Below are 9,149 nucleotides of genomic sequence, written 5' to 3'. Positions count from 1 at the left end.
CTCTGTGTATGCTGCTCGGGACGTAGTCCTTCCTTCCAGAGCATGTCATAAGCTTTTTCAATATCAAAGAAGACTGCAATAGCTGCGTTCACACCGCAGTACTTGTCCCACTTTAGTTCCGATATAATTCCGAAATGTCGCGTTCACACCAAAAAGAGCCGGAACTAAAATTAGTTAATCAGTAACCTTTTTTACCCCTTTCCGTCCCTGCTAAGTTTCCTATGTCTGATTAGCTGGGCGGAATGCAAACCACGCCCCTTAAAACTCCCAAAACGTTTTGTGAAGCCGCCATTTCATTATCCTCGCATTAGCATTATTAGCATTAGCCCAGCACACAAACGCAGAGAGACTAACTTATGGCAACACAAAAGAAAATATGGGAGCGGTGGAGATGAGGAGGTGTCGGCATTCTGGCGATTTACTCGGGGGACTTCCGGCCGGGGACTTCGGGTGGCAGTATACGCCGTGAAGTTGTTTGCAGCCTGCCAGTAAACCAAAAGCAGAAGAAGAAGAAGAAGTGACATCAGCGGCTTCATTTGCCTAAACCTTCCCCAGGAATTTATTCCGGTGTGAACGCGATCTGTACTTAGTTCATGAGAACTAAAGAGTTCTCGTGAACTAAGGCCGAATATCTATTACTGCTAATTCTTGTAATACAATAGCTGAATCACTTGGATACAAAAAAACGCGAGGGAACTTTTGTCCTTAACCTCACACGTCACACACACACACGTCACAACATGCGACTGCTCAAACAAAACATGATATTATTCAGATTTTTATTGTAACAATCATTTTATTACATCTATTAAAATATTGATATACGAAATATTTGTATGGGAACAGTTTTAGACTTAGTAATGCTGTAACATATTTCAGCCACCAGGGGGGGCAATGCCCCCGCCCCCCCCGCAAAATCCGCCTATTAACACGTGTCATGATATGTCATTATTATACTGTATATTATTTGTGTGTTTTTGTTAATATAATAATTGACTTGGTGAAAAATGTTATATCTGGAATACATGTGCTGTATGCATACAAGATGTACAATCCTGATAGGGAATCTTTTTCCATATTTTCATATCCTAAATATCATCCTACTTATATAAGAAGAATGAATCTGCTTGAGGTCACAGAGGTAAAATCATAATGTGTGGGCCTGTGGATTGTTGTACAATGGATGCCGTTGGGAAGATGTCTGCCACGAATTAAGGCACTGCCATCTGCAGATAGGGTATCATGTGTCACAGCAGATATTTACTGGAAATTACCACATCTGGTGAAATGACTCAACATTACTCCGCCTACATCTCCTTCTCTGGAAGTTTGCCAACTAACAGCCCACCACCAGACTCGACTTTCGTTTCATAGGGAGGAGATAAATACCGTACTGTACGTATATTAATATGCTCTATTTTCTGTCGTTTCATGCATGAGATTGCATTATTTCAGGGCAGTGTAATCTTGGTAGTGATGTACTAATGTAAAACACACACGGCGCATTTTTAGACATAGTTTATGTTTCTGTGCATGAACCCGCCTACATGCACACATCATCATCATATTAAACAGCAGCCGTGATGTTTGAATGGCAGACATAACTTGGTCATGTGTGAACTTGAACGTGCACGGGCAGGAAATAAAGCTCGCCTCTGGTCGTGTGTAACAGGGAAGTAAGACTTATACGTTGGTTGAAGTTTTCGGTGTTCAAATGCTCGGCACTCTAAGTTAATTTGCCCTCGGTTAAAAAGACAGCAACTGTGCAGATTTTAATGGACAAATGTGAGCATTAAAGTGAGATGGAGGCAGGAAATGTTCAGTAGGGTGTTCGATCCAGCGGAATACTTATAAGACAGCGGAGGACGAAGAGGAAACGGACCACAGCCTTTTTCAATGTTTTGAAATCAATATTTAACTGAAGGTAAGTGTCCTTGTTTGTTTTTTCGTAGGAATATCATTCTGGTAAATGTATGCGGCCTGCAGCTGAGAAGGCCTTGTCAATAGTAACAATGTTGCGTAATAAAGGAGGTAGTCTATGTCATGTTTAGTTAAAAAGAACGTGCAGAATGTTTGTCGGATTTATATTATGTTACAGTCATGCGATCTTTTATAGGGATTATCTCAGGATTTATTTCAACTTTAACCAGCTAAAGAGAGTACTGCTAATCATTGTTTTTGATTATGCGATGATCGAAAGAACAACCCTCTTTATGAACTCCTTCACCCTGCGCCTATAAACTGAATAGGATTAATTGTTTTCTGTTAAAGCCTTACCTCTTTTTTATGTTTGGCATTAACACTGGAACTGGTTATACAGTACAGTTCATATAATGTTATTAAACATAACATTTAGAAAATACCATATCAGGCCACACGTATGCAGCTGGGCTTTGTCATCAAGTAGTTGCTTATTTAATTATTTAAGATGTTTAATGATATATAACGAACCTTAAAAGAGAGCAATGTATAAGTACAATAGGCTACAGTCCAACAATACTAATAATGAAAATAATAAAAACACATTTTATTTGTATAGCACCTACCCATACATAATAACAAAGTGCTTCAAAACAGAATACAAAATAATCCAATCCAATAACACTAAAATAACATAATTATATAAAACCATTAATGTAGGAATAAATCAAAATAGAGTATACAATAAGATATTAAAATAACAAAACAATATACTTTTTTATTAGCCCAGCAATGACTTAATTAAATTAAAATGTGTGCATTTATTTTAAATTGCTGGATATTTAAAAGAGGACAGGATGTCGCTCGCCTAATGTCTTCCTGAGTCCCCCACATTAAATTTTTTAGAAATACACGTATTCATATCTTCGTAGGACTGGGATTAATGTTGATAGTATCCAACCTGCATAAACAAGTGAAGTGTTTATCAGACTTGATGTAGAGTTAGTTACGCTCCTTGTGTGTTTTGAAACGCATCCAGGTTCAGCAGTGTACACCAGGGAAAGGAAGACTGTCCAGCTGATCCTAACAATCAGACTGAACTTTTTGAAAACCTTTTAACAACAAGGTGAGGACAATCATGATCCAACTAAGTTAGATCAGCTGCTACTTCCACAGCATGAGGGGTTAAGTGAAAGAAAACATAAGAGGCAGATGATCTTCATACACAATCCAATGGAGACACTCCTGGAAGACGGAGCTTCAAAATAAAGGCCCACACACTATAGGGACAAACAGACACCAAGCAGATAGTACTTAGAATATATGTATACTCAAACATTGTCTTGATTTGAAAATGTGTATCTTTTATACAGTAATATTAACAACCTACAAAACTACAGTAAGGCTGACCCTAAACCCTAAATACTAAATACCAAACGATCCTTATACATTACACTACATTGCATTTAGCTGACGCTGTTATCCAAAGCGACTTACAATGAGTTCGTTCGACCAACAAAGTACAAACTTGAAGAAAACAGAATCATATAAGTACATCAGGTTTCATAGAGCTAAAACATTTCAAGTGCTACTCAACTGGCTTTAGATAAGCCAGTCCTTTATTAGTATATATAAGTGCTTTGTTAGTAATTCTATCGCTCGAAGTGGAGTCGAAAGAGATGAGTTTTTTGTCTGCGCCAGAAGATGTGCAAGCTTTCTGATGTGCAAGCTATCTGATGTCCTGATTTCAATGAGGAGCTATACATGTTTTCCATCAGTCTGTATTCCAGTGCATTTTATTTAAAGATTTCAGATTAAAGTCACTAGTTTACAGGTAGTATATTCTAGCTTTATCATATTTTAGTAGTAACTGCTGCGTTATAATCTTTTTTTGAAAAATGTGCCATAAAAATGATAATATGACATAATAGGCTACTTAAATGATGCTAATGCTTATTGTACAAACAATAAAAGCTCATATTGAGCCTCTGGTTTCCTCAGTGTCTCGACCTTGAAAGATCCATTTTGAGGTCCTTACCACACTGTACTGTACACTTGCTTTCTCTTTCACATCAAATTGAATAGTTTAAATTGGTATGCATGTTGAACCTGCAAATCACAGATGAATTCAAGAAAGCACTTTTTGCAGATCTCACCCATAATGTATAGATGTTCAGCTTCACTTATTGGATAAATGATATTTCGGCAGATGACTTGTACGATGCGTTCTGTCAGATAAGTAAACTTTGGGCTTTCTGTGAGGAAGTGAAGCAGTTTACAGTGTCAGTTGGCAGCCAAATTTCAAAGGCTCAGCTTTTCTGTCATTTTTAGGGTTTTGAAGCTCATTGTTGGCATTAGAGGAAGGCTGCTGGAGTCCAATAACACTTAGGCTTGTGTTTTTGAAAGACAATTGTTTGTATTTCAAGTCAAGTCAAATCAGGTTTTATTTATATAGCACAGTTTTAAACGATTTTTGGTCGAGCCAAAGTGCTGTACATATAATAATTACCTTACAGTAAGGACACTATACAGTAAATACAACAGCACAATTTGTGCAGAATAACAGTATGAGAAAAATGACACCCTCTGACCTTAGACCCTCACATCGTACAAGGAAAAACTTCCGGAGAGAAACCCACAGTTTAAAGGGGAAAAAAATGGGAGAAACCTCGGGGAGAGCAACAGAGGAGGGATCCCTCTCCCAGGATGGTCAGACGTGCAATAGATGCCGTGTGTAAATCGAAAATATAATACATTTTACAGCATAGGTAGACCAAATGTTTGGAAATGCATGTGTCTATAATAAGAAGATGAATCCACGGGGATGTCAACAATCCTGTGGAAGCCATCAGGGAAGCAGCATGACAAGACCCAGGCAGGACCGCAGAGACAGGCCCAGCCACGACCCGGAGTCCACGACTTAATCCAGAACTCAGGATAGAGGATCCAGGGCACAGGACCACAGCAGGAGGATCAGCCTCAACTCCGGATCCCGGCGTAGATATAGACACTAAAGAAAAAGAAAATTTGGGGGAGGCTCGGTTAATCGGAACATGCAAATACACAGACACAGACATCATTCCATTGTGTTCTGTTCCCCTGAGGCTGATTTAAAGGAGTTTGCATTTGTAGTATTTACAACTTGTTGTGTGTGTATTGATATTATGGGACTTTTGTACCATTACGAATTCTAAATGATCACACAATGATTGTCAAATTCCCCCAAATTAATTTCTGAGAATACTAGTAGAAAGTGCCCAGTATTGGTATGACTTCCCATTATGCAGTGTCTTCAACAACACCACCATGACATGTGATTTTTATTTCTCTAAAAGATAGGATCATAGTTATACAGTCTATCATCTTCAACAAGAAATGTAGCTAAAGTTGAAAATATATCTTTATTTTGTGTATCAACAGCTTGCAGAAGGTGCTACGTCTCTGTTTTTATTACTCAATTTAAGTCCTCATAGAAAGATTTGGGATTTTGGGCTTTAAAAATGAGTCTGTTTAGAGTGCCACCTCTGACGTTTGACTCCCCCCCTGTGTTACGGTCCTTTATTTCTGCACGTACTATTTTGTAAACTTCCTGTGTGGATTTACCAAGGCAATGTAGTCACTGTACCAAATGTAGAAAAAAAACAAATGATAAGAGAAAATAAAAACTAACATACACGTATTTAGAAGGACCTTGTACCTGATTTTGTCTTAAATTGAAAACGCTCCTGATCTGCCACTGAATTCCATTTTTGCCTATTTTAGACATTGTTTTATTTACACGCACTGTTGGACGAGGGAGAGGAATGACCTTAGGGAATTTGTTGCACTTTTGTGTTTTATCTGGGCCTGGGATGTTTCTGGCAGTACACAAAGCCCCCCAGAAATTATTGCAAAAACAAGAAGATGTATATTCTTGTCCCTGCTTGTGAGGAAATATTTGTACGCTATAGGAACTCGAAAACATTGGGTTTCTTGTGTAACACATCCAACATATGTAGGAAAATATCGAAGAAAATCAGCCTTTTTAAATTGTCAGCACTAAGTGTGCAGACTCTCAGTACATTAGATAGAAAAGCTTCATCAGGGGAATATATTGATGACCCTATTTCAAGTCAATTTGATTTATTTAGAACCAGCAATATGACACATTTCACTCATGGGCTTTACACTCTGCGCAGCATACAACATCGTCTTTTATCCAAAAAAGGTTTCCCTCAAAACATTTGAACTGGGATAAAATAGTCAAAACCTCAGGTAGAGCAGCTGGGGAGGGATCCCTCTCACTGGACGGATGTATAGGAATAGGATGTACAGTGTGTACAGAATAACCAACACAATGAAATGTTTGAGTCTTATTGCTTCTGACCGTGATTTGATTCCGAGCTGTGTTCGTTAAACTCTTTCCCTCCCACTTTCCAGTCTGTTCTCTTTATGAAAAAGGGAAAGTAAAAAGAAAAAACGTTATACAACACAACTAAAGTTGGTTTTCTGTGTTAAATACGAGTAACATTAGTTGTCTTATTCACTGGGTATTTTGAATACTTGTACTGTATATGAGTAGTTGTAATTCACAGTGTTAGCCAACATTATAGACATTCAACACTGTTTGAAGAAAGTATGTAAACAGTGGCTAAAGAGGCAGACATACAGTATGTCCTGTACCTTGGCCATGGTTTTACTGTTGATTCCAGAGTAACAGTGTGGACTTATAAAGCAGCCTTACTGAGGTGCTGCCGCAACATGTGAACACAACTTCAACTGCAAGAGACCAAGATGGCTGCAAGAATATGACAGGATCATTGTGTGTTTATTCTTCTAAACTCTCAATACTAAGAGTTCATACTGATACTGGTGTTCAAGCCAAAACACATTGAATAGCCATCTGTGAAACAAGTCTAAATTCCTTTGCTCTTACTCAAGTTGTTTGTTGTTTACTGTTGAAGCTTCTCTGCAGGACTGACTTGCTCGTTTACACTTTCTAATGCTTTGAAGATGTATTGGGCGGTATTGTCCAGAGTTTTATACTATATCCGATCAATGAATGGAAACTGAGAGGGAGTAAACTGCAATGAAACCAAACCATCAAATGAAAGTATGATGTTACATTTATCATTCTAGACTTCAAAAAGCAGCAAAGTGGAAGAGCAACCTGTTGATATTATCTTTAGAAATTCAATGTTCGCCCGATTTCAGACAAAACAAAGGAGACCACACAGATATTCAAGGTTTAAAGTTAAACAAATGTATTCAACCCACAATAAACAATAAACAAAAATATGATGAAATATGTAAATTGTTCTGATCGGCAATGTAGTCTAGAGCGTAGAGTTTAGAGCTTAGGGAGTTGGCAGCGTGGAGTGTAGGTAAAGTGTGGAAAGCAAATCGAACAGTTATAAAAACACAAACAAACTAAATCCATCTAGTTTAAAGGATATAGATCATTAACATGTTGTGCCATTCCATAAAGCAGTTCGGAGAAGTTCATTTTTGGCTTATCTTGAAACACATCTGCTATTCAGACTGCTTGCTAACATAGACAATCCCCTAAGCTACAAGCAGTGTCTTTGAGATAACTTAAAGCACAAGTCAGCATTTAATAATTAACAAACAGCCAGATAGAGGTTGACATAAAAAGCCTCAGGTGTGATAAACATTCATTCACAATTGCAACTAGAGAATGCAATTCCTGAAGAAATTGCTAGCGGGAATGCTTTATGCTGAAAAGCTGACGCTGAATTGCTATGCTGAAATGTAATGTGTAAGAAGAAAGTGAATCATTTAGATTGAAATGATACATGAACACTGGGGCCTTGAATGTGTGATGAGAGAAGAAAAGAAAGTAAAAAGGCTTGGAAAAGAGGCAGAAACTTTCGAACTAACTTGATGGCGAATGATCTGTCGCCATGGCAACGGCATTTGATGACACTCCATAATACGCTTAGATGTGTTGATGGCTGCATCGTTACCAAACCTGTGAAGTTTTGGGCCATTTCGAGAATTTGAACTGAAGTTGTGAGAAAACCGTGTTTCATAGTGAGCATTGTGTTGCCAAGGCAACGGCATTTGAAGAAATCTTAAAACTGTCAAATAGATGTCTTCACGGCTGGACTTTTAGCACACATGTGAAGTTTGAGCACTTTTTGACAATTTTCATAGGAGCTATAGCAATATCGTGTTTTACGGTGAGGGATTCGTAGCCATGGTAACAGCTTTTGAGGAAAACTCACTAATGGCACATAGACATGTTGAAGGCTGGACCATTAACCATTATCTGAAGGCTGCTGCTCTGAGCATGTCAGTTGGAGTTATGACATCATCGTGTTCCATGACATAGACGTTTATATTTGAGATAACGACGTGTCCAGAGATAAAAGGTAATCAGTGAGAGGAGAGCCTTTTCATTGTTCTGAATGAGAGATAAACCTCTTACATGTGAACGTTTTGTTGAAGAACCGTAACAGATATCGGTGAGATTTCAACGCGTGAAGCATCTGTAGGAAGTTGAGCATCTGAAGTGTGCTTTTTGTGTACCTTCGAGCAGTAGCGTGGCGTGGGAAAAAAATTAGGGGAAGCCAATAATACGTCCTTTCTTTTGGGGTGGGGGGGGTGGTGGTCAATGTAAACGTAACCAGATGAGTGATTACAGCGCCCGGTATCATTTTACACACATTTGTATCATACAGATGCAGGACTTACACACGCCTGTTATCTGACCGACAGGTCCGCACGCATTCTCCAGCCGAAACTCTAATAAGCATTCATTCACAAACTAAATCAGGAGACCTTTAACGTTTTACGTCCCCGGTTCGCTCCTTTGTTCCTCGCTGTACACAGCTCCAGTTTGGGCATTGGCCTGCCATCAGATTGTATTTGTTGTTGCTGCTGCAGCGGAAGTTTAGTACAATTATTTTTGATTAAATACTCCAAATCTCCACCCTCCATAATTGCACTTGCTTCAGTTGCTTGCTACTTTCTAACGGCGGTTAGAGTGGTGCAGTGACGCTATCTATCTTCTATCGATTAGATTTATGATTCGAAAATTATAAAAGTAGGGTAGACATGTGGATATTATCCGACTGAACAAAACGTGCATTTACCAGGTTCGTTTTCCACTGACCTTTTTTCGAGCTATTTTCCAAAATCCTATGGAGAAATCCCATTGCTATTTTGTCGAGGGAAACCGAGCGCAGCTTACTTCCGCTTTTTTGGACGCGTCACTGCACCACTAA

The 9,149-nt window shown here is 38.6% G+C and overlaps 1 protein-coding gene across 2 annotated transcripts in view; it reads left to right on the top strand.

Moving 5' to 3' along the window:
• The first annotated feature begins 1,373 nt into the window (after positions 1-1,373).
• The window catches only part of stat6 (signal transducer and activator of transcription 6, interleukin-4 induced), a 22,341-nt gene continuing 14,565 nt past the window's right edge, over positions 1,374-9,149 (top strand). The window contains exon 1 of one of the 2 annotated variants that reach the window (XM_010797025.1): positions 1,374-1,924. The gene's annotated coding sequence lies outside the window, so the exon portion shown is untranslated. Of the gene's footprint in view, positions 1,925-2,943; positions 3,047-9,149 lie in introns of those variants that run through there. The other variant, XM_010797026.1, reaches the window with a different exon arrangement.

Source organism: Notothenia coriiceps, unplaced genomic scaffold (assembly GCF_000735185.1).
Source record: "Notothenia coriiceps isolate Sejong01 unplaced genomic scaffold, NC01 NC01_scaffold00037435, whole genome shotgun sequence".
Taxonomy (NCBI): Eukaryota; Metazoa; Chordata; class Actinopteri; order Perciformes; family Nototheniidae; genus Notothenia; species Notothenia coriiceps.
This window is presented reverse-complemented; position numbering and strand designations above follow the sequence as displayed.